This window comes from Bos indicus x Bos taurus, chromosome 17 (genome assembly GCF_003369695.1).
Source record: "Bos indicus x Bos taurus breed Angus x Brahman F1 hybrid chromosome 17, Bos_hybrid_MaternalHap_v2.0, whole genome shotgun sequence".
Taxonomy (NCBI): domain Eukaryota; kingdom Metazoa; phylum Chordata; class Mammalia; order Artiodactyla; family Bovidae; genus Bos; species Bos indicus x Bos taurus.
The window spans coordinates 63534312-63555990 of NC_040092.1; positions in this window are offsets into that span (position 1 = coordinate 63534312).

The window sequence follows — 21679 nt, forward strand, 5'->3', positions numbered from 1 at the left end:
AGGAAATGGCAACCCTCTCCAGTGTTCTTGCATACAGCACATCAAACTAGATCCAGAGTATCCAAGAAAGAGTAGGTAAAGATGAGCATGTTAGTAGAGTAATGAAATTCACTGTAAGTTCATGACAATGACCGAGGAAGAGACTAAAAGTGCCTGTATAGTTTTATGTGAGAAGACTCATTTTCTGGAAAAAAAAAAAAATAGCATGCTTTTTGCTTCATCTCCCTGGGCCTTAGTTCTTCATTATAAAAGAATAGTGGTACCTTTTTCTCATATGTTAAATAACACTATTTGTTTAAGGAGAAATGAAAAGAAAACCCTTTGGTTTTTTTAAAAGAAAGACACAATATTCAGTTAAGTGTGTCTATTAATTTTATTATTTTCTTCAGAAAACCCTTAAATATACATTAATTGAAAAACAGGGAAAGTATATTTTGCCCTAGGATGGCAAATCACAGAGATAGTCAAAGTTGATTTGAGAGTTCCCAAACATAGCTAAGAAAACTCCATGTAACTCTTGGTACCTAAATAGGGTGAAACAAGAAGAACTCAAAGAGCATTCCAGCTGTACAATTCTATGACTCTGTGATTTCACAATTTCATACGTGGAGTGCATGTCTCAAGTAGCATTGATTAGGTCCTTTTTCTATAAATGAATCCATTTTCCTTAACTGCCTCCTTCTAATTCAATAGTTTTTTTTTTTTTTTTAATTACATTTTGTTTTTTTACTTTTACAAGCAATATATTTTCATTGCAGACAACTGGAAATACATGAAGCATGAACTAAAAAATAACAATCACCCATAATCCCCACTTGAGAGATAACCACGATTAGCATACACATGCATTTCCTCCCAGAGTCTACATATTCTTTTTTATAATTGAAGTATAATTGACCTACAACACTAGGTTAGTTCCAGGTGTACAACATAGTGATTCAGTATTTCTGTAGATTACAGAATGATCATCCTAGTAAGTCTAGTTACCATCTGTCAGTATGCAAAGATATTATAACACAATTGACTGTATTCTCCCTGCTGTATATTTCATCCATGTGACTCATTTATATTGTAGCTGGAGGTTTGTATCTCTTGATAAAATTAGGTCTTGATCTTCATTGTTGACCCCCTCTATACATTCTTTTGTATAAGATTTATAACTTTTCCTATGTTCTGAAACCATATCAACCATAATGTTCAGTTTGCTAGTAAATTGGAAACTATTTGTAGAAATAGTCCACTTGACTTTTTCTACTCTATTTCTTGAGTGCTCAGTGTTACTTGTCAGGAAGTATGGGTACCATGGGAAACCTAAAATTTCATCATTCTAAACGCAGTCAGGACAAGATCGTATACAATTAGAGAACAGGTTATTGGTCTTCTGAACTTTTGAAAGTTATGGGACACAAGATAGACTGGGAAAAATGATCAGAGATACTGGAAAAATCAAACACTGGTTGATGTTGCTTTTGGTTAGGTCAGCAAGCCCTAAAGGGAGCCAATATGTCAGGCAAAGTGAAAAGATTGACAGGTCACGTACTGCAGAACTCCTCTTGCACTTTTCCTCACTGTATAAGTAATAACACTGTCATTAATGATTAAATATACTAAGAGAATATTCTGCTGAATCTCACTTCAAAATAGGCACTGTTTTCAGACAGTTGGTCTCATGCTAGGTGTGGCTGCACTTCTGAGAGAGAGCATTTTGAAACACAAAGCTAGGGATTTTCTCCATTATTCTTTCTTTTCTAAAATCAAATGTAGAGCTAGAGAAGAAAGAAGTTGACCCATGTCACATCACCCATGCTCTTGATACTATTGTGAAAAATGGGATACTCTTCAACAGAATACAGAAGGAAAAAAAATGGGGGGGGGATGGTGGTTCTTATTTCTATTATCTTTATTTCTTTCTAGATTGAAACATTTTTTGAATTTTAATTTAGAGATAGAAGCATACTTGCTTAGTTTAGTGGCGTTTCACTGGCCACAGCAGCAATCACAATTACCAAGTAACTGGAAGAAATGGTTTCTCAAATAGAAGAGAATGTTATTAATTCCCAACATAGAAGTGCGATAAATTCGATGGATTTAGTTTGTAAATTTGACTTGGTAGTGAACCACTAAGGCAAAACAACAACAAAAAAGAAGTGCCAGAAATTTCCCTTAAATCCATAGCTAACATTGAATACTGAAATGCCATGACACTAAGTAGATGGTGGAAATATTAGTCAACTATATCATAGGACTTGACAAAGAGAGCCACAACTATTGAGACTTAGAAATACAGTCTTAGAATATAAATCCAGAAAAAATTCTTAATTTTTCTTTTTTCTTGGAAATAAAGGCTTTTGTGTTTTGTCTGGAGAAAATTAAAATTAAACTTCAAGGGGAAAATATAGACTTAGAAGACTTAGAATATAAGTCCAGGAAATTAAAAAAACACCCTTAAAAATTGAAAATAAGGACTTTTGTATTTTGTCTAGAGAAAAAATTAAATTTCAAGGGGAAAAATCTATAAATCCCTGTTTGTAGCTCATATTTTTCTATCCAAAATCTATATCTTATTTGTAACCAGGGAATCTCACTTTCATGATGAGAAAAAAAGAAACAGTGGTTAAGTTTAGAACAGGAAAAGAGACTACAGAAAAATATTTGGGTTGGCCAAAAAGTTCGTTCGTGTTCATCCATACTACTTTGAAGACCGTCTTGAACGAACTTTTTGGCTGAGACAATATGTAGGAGAGGCATTTGCAACTTTAAACCAATAGGACTTAGAGAGAAGAGAACAGTGTGGAAAAGGTCCACCAAGGGCCATTTTAGGATACTTAGTACTTGACTCTCAGAACATAATGATGATCATGATCATTTTTAGTGAAACAAAAGGAGTATACTGTAAACCTACATATAAAATCACACTTAGAAATATAAGTGAGGGGGGACTGCCCTGGTGGTCCAGTGGCTAAGACTCGGCACCCTGTACAGGGGCCCCGGGATCCATCCCTGATCAGGAAACTGGATCCCTCATGACGCAACTAAGAGTTTGCCTGTCACAACTGAAAGATCTCACATGCCACAGCTAAGACTTGGTGCAGTCAAATAAGTAAATTAAATATTAAAATATATATATAATCGAGGTTTTTTGATATGAAAATTAAATAACTTGTAGACTGAAACTATTATAGCTGGAAAATTAAGGTATGTGTGTATATATATATATGTGTGTGTGTGTGTGTGTGTGTGTGTGTGTCATGATATATGTCATATATGTATCACCTGTCCCTTTTGAACAATTAAAGGTCTGATTCCCCGACCCTCCAACTATTTTCCTTCTTGATTATCCATTACCTGAAGAAATTTAACATGATCATCTGGCATTGAGGGCTCTTTGAAACTATAATACCTTCTTTGTAGAGTTGAAAGGAAAATATAGCCTCTGTCCTCGATAAACAAATATACAGTAGTAATTTCTCCTGTGGGTCATCTTATTGGTGATGACAGCTAAAAGCTCTTGCATATGTTCTCTCTCTCTCTTTTGTCACTAAGCCATGTCCGACTCTTGCAGCCACATGGATTGTAGCCTGCCAGGCTCCTCTGTCTTTGGGGTTCTCCAGGTGAGAATACTGGAGTGGGTTGCCATTTCCTTCTCCAGGGGATCTTCCTGACTCAGGGATCAAACCCAGGTCTCCTGCACTGCAGGCAGATTCTTTACCAACTGAGCTACAAGGGAAGTTGCTTATGTTAGCTTGTTAGAAATATATGCCATTGCCATTCGATTGAGGAAAGAGAGTCCTTGTAAGGGAGATGGGATTGAAGCTGCACTTTGCAGCAATAAGGGAAGTTATGTGGAAAGTCCTGTGACCTAGGAGAGCATGACTTTGGTAGAAGTATAAACCTGGAGTGGAAGCTGTGCTCAAAGGTGATCTACACGGACTTGGAGTGAAGGTGGCATGTTCCCAGGCAATGTGTAGATCCCTGCCAATTTATACTCAAAGCTTTTTAAGACAAGGGGACACTAGATTTCAAAGGCTCAGGGAACACTTCTCTCTTGGCCCCTTGCCCATCTAGCAGTTTGGGGTTGCCATTTCTGCACCAGATAAATTGTGAAATTGAGAGTTCCTTTTATATTTGACTGGTTCATATGTGGTCACTAAGGTAAATGTTTAATAAGCGGTCATAGGTCAGTTATGGGTGCTGTTTCTTTTATACGGATGTCATCCTGTGCTGCTCTGCGAGAAAACAAAGCATATGCAAAGCGTTTCAAAGTGAGTTTTATGGTTTCATTAAAGTTTTTACAGCGTTTTCTCCCAACACCACTAACTCGATGAAATAAAAGGAGAAGCTGCCTTCAAAGAAGGATATAGTCTCTTTTGCTCCCCAGGAGTCTTTTTTAAGTGTCTAGTTCTTGTTAGCTATTCATGTTTTCTTCAAAAGCTGTAGCCTCTTGCTTTTTATATGTATTGTGTGATATCTGTTAGTTGAACTACATTAAACTAAGGGGTTATTTCACCCTGGATTAAAACAACAAAAATAGACAAGTGAACTTTCTTTTTTTTTTTTTTTTTATAAAGTAAAACAACAATAAATTATTATTTTTGCACCCATAATACTGGGAAAGGGTTAATGTAGATAGAATATGGCTAGCCAGAATTGGCAAGTCAGTAGGAAAACTGACACTTTTATAGCTCCCTGCTGAGAGTGTAAATGAGTAGAAACTTCACCAGAGTAGTGTAGGCCTAGAGTAATGTAGTAATGTAGGGCTCTATCCATCATGGTTTTCAACTATGTTTGTATCATTTGACCTAATAACTCCACTTCTGTGACCTTGATTTTGTAGTTAACACTTCACATGGCCTATCTAAAATGTGGACTCCAGCACTTTCTCTTGGCTTTCGCATTACCTGCGTATATATGGGGCTTCCCAGGTGGCACTAGAGGTAAAGAACTCACCTGCCAATGCAGGAGATGCAGGAGACATGGGTTTGATCCCTGGGTCAGGAAGATTCCCTTGGAGGAGGGCATGGCAACTCACTCCAGTATTCTTGCCTGGAGAATCCCATGGACAAAGGATTACATGGGATTATAAAGGATTACATGGTGGGCTACAGTCCTTGGGGTCACAAAGTCAGACATGACTGAGGTGACTTAGCATTCAGGCTTGTGTATTATTTTCTTTGTTTTCTTGTTCTTCCTCATTGAGATCAGGTCTTCTCTGTGAAGCACCCCACTGTTAAATACTAAAGCCTCACAGGCTTAGTATCAACTAAACCTTAGATAATTGTGTAGTTCTCCCATTCTGAAATACATGCATAACTGTAAATAAAATTAACATATATGTAATATATACATGTGTGCATACATACATACTAAACAGTATGTAAGTATAGACTTTGCGTATCTATTACGTCTCCCTACCAACCTACTTATCTATTCACCTATATATCTACATCTGCCTATCACCTATCTATCTAATTAAAGTATCTATTATCTGTCTCTTTAAAACAGAATTCAAATATGAGTATAGTTATCATTTACCTCTAAAGGAAGGAACAGTTTTCTTTTGGTGGGGAGGACATTTAAAATCCAGAATTAAGTTTTGAAAAGCTTGTCCTACCTCTCAAACAGCCTTCTAGAGGAGGGCTGCCAGGCTATGACGTGTTGCCCTGTGAGTTATCCCTGGGTAGCAGCTCTTGAGTGTGAAAGGACAGTCACAATCTAACAGTTATGCGTGTGTGCAGGATAATGTCATGAGGCTGAGAAAAAGGGAAATATAGCAATTTTATGTCACATTTGTCAGGAAGAGATTCATGGTGATCAAGGCCTTCCCACCAGCCACTGACCACCAGTTATCAACTTCCTTGGGCATGGCCTTCTCTCAGGCCACAAATCTCTATGATAAACCTAAATACATGATTTCTGTGGGGGGAGAGGGTGGGGAGAAAAAAAGGAAAATTAGGTCAGTCCCAGAGACCTCCATTTTTACTTATAATATTTGTAATGCTCTGTCCTTTGTGGGAATGAGTTAACTGGTACAGGTATTTGGTGCCACTAATATCCATAACATGCTCACTGGTTCCTGTGCTCCAGAAACATACAGTAAGTCCCCTACATACAAATTTCAAGTTGTGAATTTTCGGCAATGCAAATGTGCATTCCCATGTCCGATTGCTTAAGGGGTGAGTGAAATTGCAGCTTGCCCTCCTATTGCTGTCAGTCCTCCAGCTCTGCCATCTCTCACCTCCTCTCCTTCCTCTAGTCAGTAACTCTTCTTGCCTGTTCCCTCAGTGCCAACCCCTGTATGCCGGCTGTTTGTACTGTACTACTGTACTTTTCAAGGTACTGTTTTATAAAATTAAAAAGTGTTTGCTTTTTGTTTGTATGATTTTTATGTATTAGTCATGCAAAAAGTAGTATAAACCTATTACAGTTCTGTACTGTATAGCCAATTGTGTTAGTTGGGTACAAAGGCTAATTTTGTTGGACTTACAAACAAATTGGACTTAGGAACACAATCTCGGGATGGAACATTTTTGTATGTAGGGAACTTACCATATTAATGAAAAATGAGAAGTTAGGCAGGCACAGCAATGCTTTCTGATATGGACACAGGAACTTATGGACTTATTAACACCCACATTATCTTGAGCAAAGAAATGGCCAGCCTGTCTGTGAGTCAGTAATGGACTAGGATTTTAAGTTTCTTCAGGTAGAGCCTGGTCTTTCTCAGGACCTTCACCAAGTCTACCCAATGTTGCAGTGACAGTTTCCTCTGTGCCAGGTATGGACTAGGTGCTTTAAATATCTTAATAGTTCATGTAATCCTTACAGTACACCTTGAAATAAGTCCTATAAATACCCCCATTTTACAGATGAAAAAACTAAGGCCCAGAGAGTTTCAACAATTTTCTCCAAAGTCACCAATGAAGTACTGTGCAGGATTTGAATCTAGGCATCTGGCTCCAGATGCTTTGCCCTTAACTGCTGTGAGGGATGGACCACACTGGAAGAAGGGTGAGTTGGGGAAGCTTCTTTCTCTCATCATCTCTTTATGGTTCTCTGGAAGAGGAATGAGCCTCCAAAGTAGCACTATGAAGCCCTGAGGACATCCCATGGACGAGGGTGGATTTCTGGTTCCAACACGGTAAATGCAGAGTATCAGCCCCTGGTGGTAACTTGTCCCTTGGTCACTGGGATACGCACCAAGTGATCTAAGGGATATGAGTGCCTGACTGTGGAAAACCTCAAGTAGAATATTTCTCCCATATGTGTATAGCTTCTCTGAGAACAGACAGCCATGGTTGAAAGTTGGGGTGAGGTTGTTTGAAGATAGTGGTGCAATATTACTCATGAGAATTGTATCCATGTAGTCATATGCTTAAGGGAGAACTAACTTCTGGAAGGTTGTATAACATATCTTATATTTGGCCCCTGTAAAATCATGATAACATTTTGAGGGAATAATATATATAAATATAAATAGTTACCAAAAGGAGAATACTAGGAAGAGAAGCAGAATAACATGTAACTTTTGCAAGAAAATTTTATATTATCTCACCTAATCTTGTTTATAGAGTAGGAAGCTGGACCTTACGGAGATTAGGTAACCCTGTCAAGGTCACAAATGTAATAAGGACAGAACTAGATTTGAAATCAAGTTTGTCTCACATGGAAGTCCTTGATCATTACACACCCCGTATCGTGTGTGTGTGTGCTGGAGGTGTGAAGAGTGTGCTGAATTAAGTGTAAAAAAAGAGTGGTTTCCTCTTTTAGTTATAATGAAAGCTGAACACTGTCACTCCTATACACACATAGAAGAGGTCATTGAGTTAGCAAATATTAAGAATATGTCTCATAGGGATTATGTGGAAAAATAATGCTGGAAACATTAAAGGATATAAAAGTCAGTGGTCCGCTCCACTTTGTGCCAGCTGGTGGCTGGAAATGTCCAGCTCAGTATCTCTGTATCACCTAGTTATTCCTTGTTTATTGCTTCCTTACTGCTTTTTTCTTTGAATCAGCTCACTTAATTCCATCAAGGTACTTCTTTTTCTTTCAAGTTCAGATGACAGTGGTCCTATACCAGAACACACTCAGTGAGAAATGTCTGAGTGACTGCAAAGATATTGCTATTAATGCATCACTTTTCAGGAGACAGCTATTAATATCTATTATATACAATGCACTCAGAAGACACCGCTGCTAGTGGGGCTTAGGGCCAAAAGAATCATTGCAGCTATGGCTGAACTGGTCTTCACCTGGGAAGAAGAAGTTACCAGGCCTCTAGTAGGATCATTTCTATAAAATTTTTTTTCAGTAAAGGAGGAAATTCTGTTGATTCATATTGTGATTTGGCTGTGAGGTTTGGGTCTTACCCTGTGGCCACAGAGAATAATTGGTCTAGCCACATGTTTGGAATCCAAAAGTTTTCCTCAATAGCACTGTGGTCCACCAGAAGTCACATAGTTACATATTACGGAGTGCCTTTCTTGAGAAAGGAAGGGCCAACTTTTCGTACCCCTCCCCATGTGTATACCACACCCTTATTTAGTTCGAGAGTGCTTAACCAAGGAATAACTAAATGGGCAGTAACTAAATGGGCAGTAATAAGTCATGTTATCAATGTGATAGGGGAATGATAAGTACACATTGATTGTTCAATAAATCTCAACAGCTGGTCAATAAAAATAGGAGGGAAAGTACTTAAGATGAATCTGCACTCAGAGGAGGTGACCTGCAAGGGGGAAACAGTGGTAAAGAGTTATGGTGCCCCCAGGAGTCTGAAAAGTCCTTACATTCCTTAGAACTCCAGTACCTCCCTCTGTAAGGAGAGCCATGGCATGATGCTGACACATACCTCCACCATGGAAAATTATGGTGATTGTTCAGATTAGCAATTAGAACTTCAGAGTGGCTTACAGAGAAGGAAGCCATGGCAGGCCTGCTGAGAGAGACCTAACCTGCTTGAGAAGGAAACACGATGAATAAATGAAGAATGAATGTGTGAGAAATGAAGACTGAGTCTTAGAAGGCTTAGTGAAAGTGAAGTCGCTTAGTCCTGTCCGACTCTGCAACGCCATGGACTCTAGCCTACCAGGCTCTTCCATCCATGGGATTTTCCAGGCAAGAGTACTGGAGTGGGCTGCCATTTCCAAGCTTGGGCTCCACTGCTAAGGCCAAACCAGTGCCAAGGTTTCTTCCTGTTTTAAAGCCCCTAGGTTTTAAACTTATATCATTTCAGAATCTGCACAGAATTGACACAGGTGACACAGAATTGATCACCAGTGAAATGTTCAGCAGTGGCCACAGGACTGGAAAAAGTCAGTTTTCATTCCAGTCACAAAGAAAGGCAATGCCAAAGAATGTTCAAATGACCCCACAATTGCACTCATCTCACTTGCTAGCCAAGTAATGCTCAAAATTCTCTGAGCCATGCTTCAGTGGTACATGAACCAAGAACTTCCAGATGTTCAAGCTGGATTTAGAAAAGGCAGAGGATTCAGAGATCAAATTGCCAACATCCACTGGATTACAGAAAAATCTAGAGAGTTCCAGCAAAACATCTACTTCTGCTTCATTGACTAGGCTAAAGCCTTTGACTGCATGAATTACAACAAACTGAAAATTCTGAAAGAGATGGGGATACCAGACCACTTTGCCTGCCTCCTGAGAAATCTGTGTGCAGGGCAAGAAGCAACAGTTAGAACCAGACATGGAACAACAGATTGATTCGAAATAGGGAAAGGAGTACATCAAGGCTGTATATTGTCACCCTGCTTGTTTAACTTATATGCAGAGTACATCATGCAAAATTCCAGACTGAATGAAGCACAAGTTGGAATCAAGATTGCTGGGAGAAATATGAATAACCTCAGATATGCAGATGACACCACCCTTATGGCAGAAAGTGAAGAAGAACTAAACAGCCTCTTGAAGAAGGTGAACAAGGAGAGTGAAAAAGCTGGCTTAAAGCTCAACATTAAAAAAAAACTAAGATCATGGACTTTGGTCCCATCACTTCATGCAAATAGATGGGGAAACAATGGAAACAGTGAGAGACTTTATTTTGGGGGACTCCAAAATCACTGCAGATGGTGACTGCAGCTGTGAAATTAAAAGACACTTGGTTCTTGGAATAAAAGCAATGACAAGCCTGGTGGTGGTGGTTTAGTCACTAAGTCGTGTCTGACTCTTGTGACCCCATGGACTGTAGCCTGCCAGGGTCCTTTGTCCATGGGATTCTCCAGGCATGAATACTAGACAGCATATTAAAAAGAAGAGACATTAGTTTACCGACAAAGGTCCATCTAATCAAAGCTATTGTTTTTCCAGTAGTATGTATGGATGTGAGAGTTGGACTATAAAGAAAGCTGAGTGCTGAAGAATTGATGCATGTGAACTGTGGTGTTGGAAAAGACTCTTGAGAGTCCCTTGGACTGCAAGGAGATCCAACCAGTCATCCTAAAGGATATCAGTCCTGAATATTCATAGGAAGGACTGATGATGCTGAAGCTCCAGTACTTTGGCCACCCGATGCAAAGAATTGACTCATTGGAAAAGATCCTGATGCTGGGAAAGACTGAAGGTGGGAGGAGAAGGGGATGACAGAGAATTAGATGGTTGGATGGCATCACTGACTTGATGGACATGAGTTTGAGCAAGCTCCAGTAGTTGATGATGAACAAGGAGGCCTGGTCTGCTGCAGTCCATGGGATTACAGAGTTAGACATGACTGAGTGACTGAACTGAACTGAACTGAAATGCTAGATTGCTTGCTTGACCACAGTGCTTATAGAACCACTTTTTAAGCAGTCTAGTTAGTATTCTCTGGCATTACCGACTCGATGGACATGAGTTTGAGCAAGCTCCAGGAGATGTTGAATGACAGGGAAACCTGGTGTGCTGCAGTCCATGGGGTTGCAAAGAGTCGGACATGACTGAGTGACTGAACATCAATAACAGTATTCTCTGGCAGTGTCTATTTGTGTTTTCAATGATGTTGTTTGGGGGTAACTTTGTGTTTTGATATGATTTTAGATTTATGAAAAAGCTATGTCAATTGCATAAGAAATTCCAGTCATAACTTTTTCCAAATTCACTAACTCTGTACATTTTTGTTCATTTGCTTTATTATTCTCTTTGTGTGTATAGGTATATGTATATTGTATGTATTTATAGATAGAATACCATTTTAGAGTTTAAAACATTATAATCTGTTATTCTTAGTTTACTGCATAATTCTTAAGAACACAGGCATTCTCCAATATAACCATAATCCAGTTATCAGAACCAGAAAAGTTAGCATTATTTTAATCTAATGCATAGTCCATACTGAATTTTAATTAATTATGCTAATAATGTCCTTTATGGATGTTTCCCTTCATCCAGAATCCAGTCCAGAATCACTAATAGCCTTGAGCTGTGATGTCTCTTTAAATATGGGGCGGCTCCTCAACCTTCCTTTGTGTTTCTTCATCTTAATATGTTTGAAGAGTACAGGTCAATTATGTTGTAGAATGTCCTTCAAATTCAGTTTGTCTAATGTGTACTTATAATTAGATTCAGATTATATACTTTGAGGGGCAGTTATACTGCTGAAGTTATATACTGTCTTTCTCAGTGTATCATGTCAGGAGGCACATGATACTTATGCCTTTTCCCTTTTATAAAGGGAAATTTAATGCAATTTTAATTCACATTATGGAATTCTAATTATATATGCTTTAGACTGTTTGATATTCCTACTCTATTTTTTTCACTTTTTTGTGTAAAATTTAGATGATTTCAATTGACCTGTTGTCAGTGTTAACCTGTTATTCTTTTCACTGTTTCTAGTCTGTTGATAAGATGGTTATATAATTTTTTATCTAAGATATGTATTTTATTTCTAGCAATTTCTTTTGACTCTTCTTTTGTAATCGTTTCTACTGCTATGCCCAAATTATATGTTATGTACCTCTTTCAGGGTATCCTTTTATCAAAGCTATTGTAAATTCCCTGTCATATCATTTTAACTTCTGGGCCATCTCTGCTACTATTTCTTTAAAATTTTTATTCATGCATTTTGTAATTTTTGATTGTATATGGGACATTGTGTGTACTAGAAAACAAACAAACAAAAAAACAGTAGAGACTGAAGTAAATAATACATTTGCCCAGGAAAGGGAATACTCTTTTTTTCTGTCAGTAGTTCATCTAGGTCATAGTTGAGCTAGGACTGGAATTTATTGTTGTTTTAATTAAATTTAATTCACCATTAGGTTAATGATTCAGGGGTGAGTTAGGACTTTACCTTTGGCAGGGCAAGACCTTTTTGTACAAACAATCTCTAGCTTTTTGAATTAATTGGCATCTCATTTTGCTTTATAAATTGGCTTCCAGCTTTCCATGTTGCTATGGAGTCCCCTTTGCTCTTCAGTCTTGCCTTCCGGCTTTTTGTGGTTCTGGAGATCTTTTTCTGCTCTCCTGCCTTGGCCTTATCTTTGGATTGCTGAGAAGAGTGTTCAGTTGAACGCTCAGAGTGCCGGAAAGGGAGTTAGCAGGTTTGTCTGTGAAAGACTCTCAGGCTGTGGGCACATCCTGCTCAAAGGGGTCTCTCCTGGCTCTCCTGTTTTTCCTCCGTCTGTGGGCAGCCTCTGAGAAGGATGGACTAAGGACCTACAGTGCCTAGAACAGTCTCTTTCATTTCTTTTGTCCTCCTCTCAGCATTTAGCAAAACTCCTGTGTTTTAGGGGTCCTGTCTCAGCCCTCTTGCTCTGCTCATGATCTTGCATGAACACTTAGTGAGGGCCTGTGAGAAAGATCTGATGAGTTGGTGTAGACAGAGCTCCTCAGAATTCTGAACATCACACCAACTCTCTTGTAGTCTTTAAAATTCTTACACAGTTCATTTTGTTTCTCCTTTAACCCGTTAACAGTGGCTTCCTCCTAGTCCCACTTCCCTACAAAAGATGGTGGAGGCTGTCGGGCATCTCTTATGAAGGGCTTGCCACTTTCTAGCTTTCTAGATTTTAGTTCATTTTTGCTTTTTATCCTCAACTCTCTGATGAATTTACAAAAGACTATGACTGTAGGTAATTTAGCTTGTTTTTGGTCGAAGTGGAAGCAGAAGTTAGGATTTAATGTCCTTTTGATCTATTTCCAGCATTCTTGACTACTTTCTGAATTTCTCTATAACTAGATGTTCCAAGATTGTCTCTACAGTTTTTTTTTTTTTTTTTTTAGAGAATCCACTATTAATTAGAAGTCAGTATAAGTACTATGTGTGCTCATTGTTATGGATGTCATTGCTTCTAGGTCTTCTCACATGAACAGAGCTGGGAAACTCTGTCTGTCTGTCTGTCTCTGTTTATGTCCGTTCAGAGGGTGGGAAGATTTGGGAGAATAGCATTGAAACATGTAAAATATCATGTATGAAACGAGATGCCAGTCCAGGTTCTATGCACGATACTGGATGCTTGGGGCTTGGGATGACCCAGAGGGATGGTATGGGGAGGGAGGAGGGTTCAGGATGGGGAACACATGTATACCTGTGGTGGATTCATTTTGATATTTGGCAAAACTAATACAGTTATGTAAAGTTTAAAAAAAAAAATCTATGACTTCCAAGTGGTGCTTTTAATTGCAGTCTAACAGTACAGTGTGCATTCTGATCCTCTCTTTTCTGAATTTGTAGCTCTTCTACAACTATATGGTATCTCATTATCTTTAATATATTTACTTACTTGCTCAAGATTAGAATACACAGAAATTAGTTTAAGAATTGGTAACCCATTCCACTGTGAAAGGGACTTCCCAGGTAGCACTGGTGGTAAGGAATCTGCCTGCAGGAGATGTGAGTTTGATCCCTGGCTTGGGAAGATCCCTTGAAGGAGGGCACGGCAACCTTCTCCAGTATCTTGCTGGGATAATCCCATGAACAGATGAGCCTGGTGCCGAGCCTGGTGGGCTACAGTCCATGGGGCTGCAAAGATTCGGACATGACTGAGTGACTTGAGCACAGCACTGTGGAAGGGAAGAAAAGAAACCCACTAACCAGGCTTCAACTTTTGTTTACTGTTTATGAAGGTAAAATTTACATATAGTAAAATAATATTAAGTAAACAATTCAGTAAGTTTTTATAAATGCATATCTAGTATAATCCACAGCCTTAATAGAGATATTGAACATTTCTATCATCCCAACAATTTGCTCCTTGCAGTCAACTCTTCTCTCTCTTCTGCAGAGCCACCACAGTTCTGATTTTTTTCATAATATGTATGTTTTGCCTGTTCTACAACTTTACATTTATAATGGAATAACACAGCGTGTATTCTTCAGTGTTGGGATTCTTTTGCTCAGCATAATGTCTGGAAGAGTCACATGTGCTGTGCATATCAATAGTTTTTGTTTTGTTTTGCTTATTTGTTTGTTTGCTGAGAAGTGTCTCATTATAGACTCCACAATTTGTTTATCCATTCTCCTGTTGATGGACATTTGGGAAGTTTTTCACTCTTATGAATAAAGCTGCTATGAACATTCTTGCACAAGTCTTTGTGTGGACATATGTTTTCATTTTTCCTGGATATATAAAAATTGAGTTGCTGTGGCATGGTAGGTATACATGTGACTAGAAGAAGTTGCTCAATCTTTTTTCAACGTGTTCCTCCAATCTGTTATTTTACTACATTTTCACACCTTTCTTTTGTGACTAATGTGGGGCTTCATGACCTCCCCCACTGTATGAGCACTCTCCTTAGGAAGGTCTCTAGTTTTACATTGGTTTGAAGGCACACAGGGAGCTCTGAACTGCCTGGGAATAGACCAGTCAGGCTTCTAACTGAGCTTCAAGGAAGTAGAAGCAAATCTACATTCTCAACTCTAAGAGTCTTTGAAATGCCTCACATTTCCCTTTCGCCTTTCACCTGGGCAACTGGTCGATCCTTAGCACTTTGTGGAGTTGTCACACTTTAGCGGGGCTGGCACATGTGAGGGGCATTATTTCCCCTCCCAGGACTCCATGAAACTGTATAATTTTGGAGTCCACCTTACCCTCTACTAGCCTGGGCTGTGATGCTGAAGAGTGGGTGTGTGGGCAGAGCCTGCCTGTTGGCCAACTTGACTCCTGTGTTCTCCTGGTCACCTTCTGGCTGAGCAATTGGAGGCAACTTCACAGCTGAAGCTGGCTTTAGTCTTTGTGGTATCTGGATTTCGTGAGCTCTGTGTTTAGCTAAGAATTGTCAGAAACAAAATGACTAAGGTGTTTGAAACTCCACAGTGCCCTCAAATACAGTAGAACATCTCTACCCAAACCCAGCACTTACAGAACATGGAGGGTGGGCATGGGGTGGAAGATGCATTCCCTTCCTCTTTCTCTATCTCTGTGGCTGCTGCTGGATTTTCTTTCCCCACAGCAGTTCCTCCTCTTATCTCTTTCCTTGTTCTGAATGCAGTATGAGCTACAGTTTTCTTATCAGATTCAGACACTTCTTTTCCCAACAACCTCCTTGCCTCCAGTCTCATTTCTACTCTTTCTTTTCAGGTTTAATGCTGTCATAGGGCTTTATCTTCTATTATTGCCTGGAATGTCTCCTTAAATGCAGGCGATGCTAAAACTTTGGTAATTGCAGTGCTTGCCTTGTGAAGGACTTTCATGATTAAAATGTTTTATCATTGGTGGTTGTCCTGTGTGATATTTTTAATGTGGCTACTGTGATGTACATTTATATTGTAAATGGAGCTGTGATACTCATCTAAAAAGGGCAGTAAAGATGCATTTCCTGGAGAGTCAGTTCATTTTAGGTAACAAAGCAGGCCCTGGGCTCTAGTGCATGTAGCAGAGATTGAATGTTCACAGAATACATGTCAGAAGAACACGTCTGTTGATGATGAGAGGAGACAGGCACTTTTCTTTCGGGCAATGGAGAATGTGTCAGGAGCCCTGGTTCTCTTCAAAGAGGAAAACCATTGCCACTACTGATTTTGACTCTGCCTTCTTTCTACTTGCTGAGATGTGACATTCTTCTCAGGGAAATCTGGGGAAATCTGGGGACTATGTTGGTTCTTGTAACTCCACCCAAGATGCTCTTCACCCCTCTTGCCCAGGAAGGGCTATCTGAACTATTCTTTCTTGGTCATCCAAACAGGGACATTTAAATAGCACTTTATTTTATTTGTTTTTTCTTATTTAGAGTTTTTGTTGTTGTTGTGGGCTATTTTTAAAGTCTTTATTGAATTTGTTACAATATTGCTTCTGCTTTTTTTTTTGGCCATGTGGCATGTGGGATCTTAGTTTCCTGACCAGGGATTGAACTTGCATCCTGTACATTGGAAGGCAAAGTCTTAACCATTGAATCCTCACGGAAGTCCCTTAAATAGCACTTGAAACAAAACATTCATCCTCCCACCAAACGTTTATCAAATAATCAATCACTAATGTACTCAATAAATGTGTTAAACACAGTGGACAATTGCATGTGAATAAAAAAAGATGCCTCTTACCTCCAAGAGATTATAGTTTAGAAGACATGGGGGGCCAAAAATGCCTGTTTATAAGTGGCTAGAATAAAAGTAGTGCTCAGTCGTTCAATCATGTCTGACTCTTTGTGATCCCATGGACTGTAGCCTGCCAGGCTCCTCTGTCCATGGGATTCTCCAGGCAAGAATACTGGAGTAGGTTGTTATTTCCTCCTCTAGGGAATCTTTCGCACCCAGGGATCAAACCTGTGTCTCCTGAATTGGCAGGCAGATTCTTTACCACTGCACCATCTGGGAAGCCCAGAGTAAAAGTAAGAAAATAATGAATTCCACTAAAAAGGTACGAACAGTTATGTCAGTTCAGAAGGTTGATCCCCACACTTTTTGTTTGTGCAGCCTATTAATGAAAATTTTGGCATGCCAGAAATACATGACATTTGTATGTAAATTACAGGCATGTACTCTGTACTAATATATTACAAATATTATAATCATATACACAATGAGAAATTTTAAAAATGTAAAGAGGAAATAGGTAGTATATTTGGAAATGATTTTAATTTTGCTGAACAATGGAGATTCTTCTTACTTTCTTAAATATATGACTAAAACATTTTTTTGGCAGTAGAGATGTGATTTATAGGTCAGATCTGATTTAACAGCCATTGTTTTTGCATCTAGTGTGATTAATGTGAAGCTCCTATTGGGAGACAGAGAATGTTATGTCTGTCATTTAATTATTGTTTGCTGGTGCTTACATTATAATATTATTTTTCAATTTTCAGGGACTTGTAGAAAGCATTTTGTAAGAGTAGATAGGACTATTCCAAAAACCTGCATAAACTTCCATATGTCATAATATGCTGAAAATGAATGATGGATGTTCATCTCAACAAATGCCTCGTCATTATGGAACTCCAGACTTTTGAAGCCTACTTTCCATAGCATCCATATGTAATGCATTGACCTAGTGAGGGTCCCAGTGTCAATATGTTTATTAAATAATAGTAACCTTTAACTTCTTATTTTTAGAATTAATTATAATCAGTTCAGTTCAGTTCAGTTCAGTCACACAGTCATGTCTGACTCTTTGCGACCCCATGAATCGCAGCATGACAGGCCTCCCTGTCCATCACCAACTCCCAGAGTTCACTCAGACTCATGTCCATTGAGTCAGTGATGCCATCCAGCCATCTCATCCTCTGTCATCCGCTTCTCCTCCTGCCCCCAATCCCTCCCAGCATCAGAGTCTTTTCCAATGAGTCAACACTTCGTATGAGGTGCCCAAAGTACTGGAGTTTCAGCTTTAGCATCAGTCCTTCCAAAGAAATCCCAGGGCTGATCTCCTTCAGAATGGACTGGTTGGATCTCCTTGCAGTCCAAGGGACTCTCAAGAGTCTTCTCCAACACCACAGTTCAAAAGCATCAATTCTTCGATGCTCAGCTTTCTTTAGAGTCCAACTCTCACATCCATACATAACCACTGGAAATACCATAGCCTTGACTAGACAGACCTTTGTTGGAAAAGTAATGTCTCTGCTTTTGAATATGCTATCTAGGTTGGTCATAACTTTCCTTCCAAAGAGTAAGCGTGTTTTAATTTCATGGCTGCAATCACCATCTGCAGTGATTTTGGAGCCCAAAAAGATAAAGTCTGACACTGTTTCCACTGTTTCCCCATCTATTTGCCATGAAGTGATGGGACCAGATCCCATGATGTTCATTTTCTGAATGTTGAGCTTTAAGCCAACTTTTTCACTCTCCACTTTCACTTTCATCAAGAGGCTTTTGGGTTCCTCTTCACTTTCTGCCATAAGGGTGGTGTTATCTGCATATCTGAGGTTATTGATATTTCTCCCGGCAAACTTGATTCCAGCTTGTGCTTCTTAAAGCCCAGCGTTTCTCATGATGTACTCTGCATATAAGTTAAATAAGAAGGGTGACAATACACAGCCTTGATGTCCTCCTTTTCCTATTTGGAAGCAGTCTGTTGTTCCATGTCCACTTCTAACTGTTGCTTCCTGACCTGCATATAGGTTTCTCAAGAGGCAGGTCAGGTGGTCTGGTATTCCCATCTCTTTCAGAATTTTCCACAGTTTATTGTGATCCACACAGTCAAAGGCTTTGGCATAGTCAATAAAGCAGAAATAGATGTTTTTCTGGAACTCTCTTGCTTTTTCAATGATCCAGCAGATGTTGGCAATTTGATCTCTGGTTCCTCTGCCTTTTCTAAAACCAGCTTGAACATCTGGAAGTTCATGGTTCACGTATTGCTGAAGCCTGGCTTGGAGAATTTTGAGCATTACTTTACTAGTGTGTGAGATGAGTGCAATTGTGTGGTAGTTAGAGCATTCTTTGGCATTGCCTTTCTATGGGATTGGAATGAAAATTGACCTTTTCCAGTTCTGTGGCCACTGCTGAGTTTTCCAAATTTGCTGGCATATTGAGTGCAGCACCTTCACAGCATCATCTTTCAGGATTTGAAATAGCTCAACTGGAATTCCATCACCTCCACTAGCTTTGTTTGTAGTGATACTTTCTAAGGCCCACTTGACTTCCCATTCCAGGATGTCTGGCTCTATGTGAGTGATCACACCATCGTGATTATCTGGGTCGTGAAGATCTTTTTTGTACAGTTCTTCTGTGTATTCTTGCCATCTCTTCTTAATATCTTCTGCTTCTGTTAGGTCCATACCATTTCTGTCCTTTATGAAGCCCATCTTTGCATGAAATATTCCCTTGGTATCTCTAATTTTCTTGAAGAGATCTCTAGTCTTTCCAATTCTATTGTTTTCCTCTATTTGTTTGCATTGATCGCTGAGGAAGGCTTTCTTATCTCTTCTTGCTATTCTTTGGAACTCTGCATTCAGATGCTTATATCTTTCCTTTTCTCCTTTGCTTTTCGTTTCTCTTCTTTTAATAGCTATTTGTAAGGCCTCCCCAGACAGCCATTTTGCTTTTTTGCATTTCTTTTCAATGGGGATGGTATTGATCCCTGTATCGTGTACAATGTCACGAACCTCATTCCATAGTTCATCAGACACTCTATCTATCAAATCTAGGCCTTTAAATCTATTTCTCACTTCCACTGTATAATCATAAGGGATTTGATTTAGGTCATACCTGAATGGTCTAGTGGTTTTCCCTACTTCCTTCAATTTCAGTCTGAATTTGGCAATAAGGAGTTCATGATCTGAGCCACAGTCAGCTCCTGGTCTTGTTTTTGTTGACTGTATAAAGCTTCTCCATCTTTGGCTGCAGAGAATATAATCAATCTGATTTTGGTGTTGACCATCTGGTGATGTCCATGTGTAGAGTCCTCTCCTGTGTTGTTGGAAGAGGGTGTTTGCTATGACCAGTGCATTTTCTTGGCAAAACTCTATTAGTCTCTGCCCTGCTTCATTCCGTATTCCAAGGCCAAATTCGCCTGTTATTCCAGGTGTTTCTTGACTTCCTACTTTTGCATTCCAGTCCCCTATAATGAAAAGCACATCTTTTTTGGGTGTTAGTTCTAAAAGGTCTTGTAGGTCTTCATAGAATTGTTCAACTTCAGCTTCTTCAGCTGGTTGGGGCATAGACTTGGATTACTGTGATACTGAATGGTTTACCTTGGAAACAAACAGAGATATTCTGTTGTTTTTGAGATTGCATCCAAGTACTGCATTTCGGACTCTTGTTGACCATGAATGCCACTCCATTTCTCCTGAGGGATTCCTTCCGCAGTAGTAGATATCATGGTCATCTGAGTTAAATTCACCCATTCCAGTCCATTTTAGTTCACTGATTCCTAGAATGTCAACGTTCACTCTTGCCATCTCTTGTTTGACCACTTCCAATTTGCCTTGCTTCATGGACCTGACATTCCAGGTTCCTATGCAATATTGCTCTTTATAGCATTGGACCTTGCTTCTATCACTAGTCACATGTTCAAATATTTTCTTTCTGTCACATGAGTGTATGTTCCTTGGTTCTATGTCTCGTCACAACAAAGATTTGGACCAACAGACATTAAAGCCCTCAGCGCGTCACAGCTCTCGGGTCTTGAACAAACCGTGCTACAGCTCTTAGGCAAATCAGTGTTACAGCTCCATATTATTTAGAAGATAGCAGGAGAATCCATCCTCGAAGTATGAGGGCATGCCAACCCAAAGACTCAAAGAGAAGAGAGTGGAGGAGTGTGTGGGGAGGGAGAGAGAGAGTGAGAGTGAGAGAGAGAGAGATAGAGAGCACTCACGTGGGGGAGAGAGAGAGAGAGAGTGCTTTGGCTCTTCCTTTTATGTGTTTTTTCCTCCACCTGGGCCTGCCCTAGGCAAATTGGGCTTAGCCAGGAGTGCTGTTTGTTCTGCCTGAAGTCTTCACTCTGGTCCTCGGACCTTCCTTTGATCTTCCTTGTCTTTTAGCCACCGCCATTTTGGATTCCTTTTCCCTATTCTACCTACCTAACATTTCCATACTCCAATAGATGGTTTGCTCTTCTCTTGGGTTTGTGTATAGTAATTTGCAGACTCCTAGGGCTTCCCACGGAGAAGGCAATGGCACCCTACTCCAGTACTCTTGCCTGGAAAATCCCATGGATGGAGGAGCCTGGTGGGCTACAGTCCATGGGGTCGCTAAGAGTCAGACACGACTGAGCGACTTCACTTTCACTTTTCACTTTCATGCACTGGAGAAGGAAATGGCAACCCACTCCAGTGTTCTTGCCTGGAGAATCCTAGGGACAGGGGAGCCTGGCCGGCTGCAGACCATGGGTTGAAGAGAGTCGGACACGACCGAGCACACACCACATGCTCAGGCAAGAGGATGGTTTGGACGAGTCCCTTATGTCTGAAAATATTAGAAAAAGCTTCACACAATAACTTCAAATTGAATGATGAATAGAAACTAGAGGAGAGGAAACATTTGGAAAAAAGTGTATGACAATTGTGCTGCTATGAAAGCACCGGATTTATGGAAGGAATAATAAAATGTCCATGTTTTTAGAATGTCAAAGGAAAAATGTTGGGAAATTAGCACCAGAATGTGGAAGGCATTGAATACCTTTCCTAGTGTAAGAATTTGAACTTTGTTCAGCTTTGGAAGGCATCAGACATATATAAATTTGAGAATTGTTATGGGAAACAACTTTTCCTTTAACATCTGTCTTCTTTATCTCTATGGAAGTGCCTCTCTCCTTATCTGCCTTCTCTTCTCTACACAGTTTGTTATTGGAAATAGCAGTCTAGCAGCACA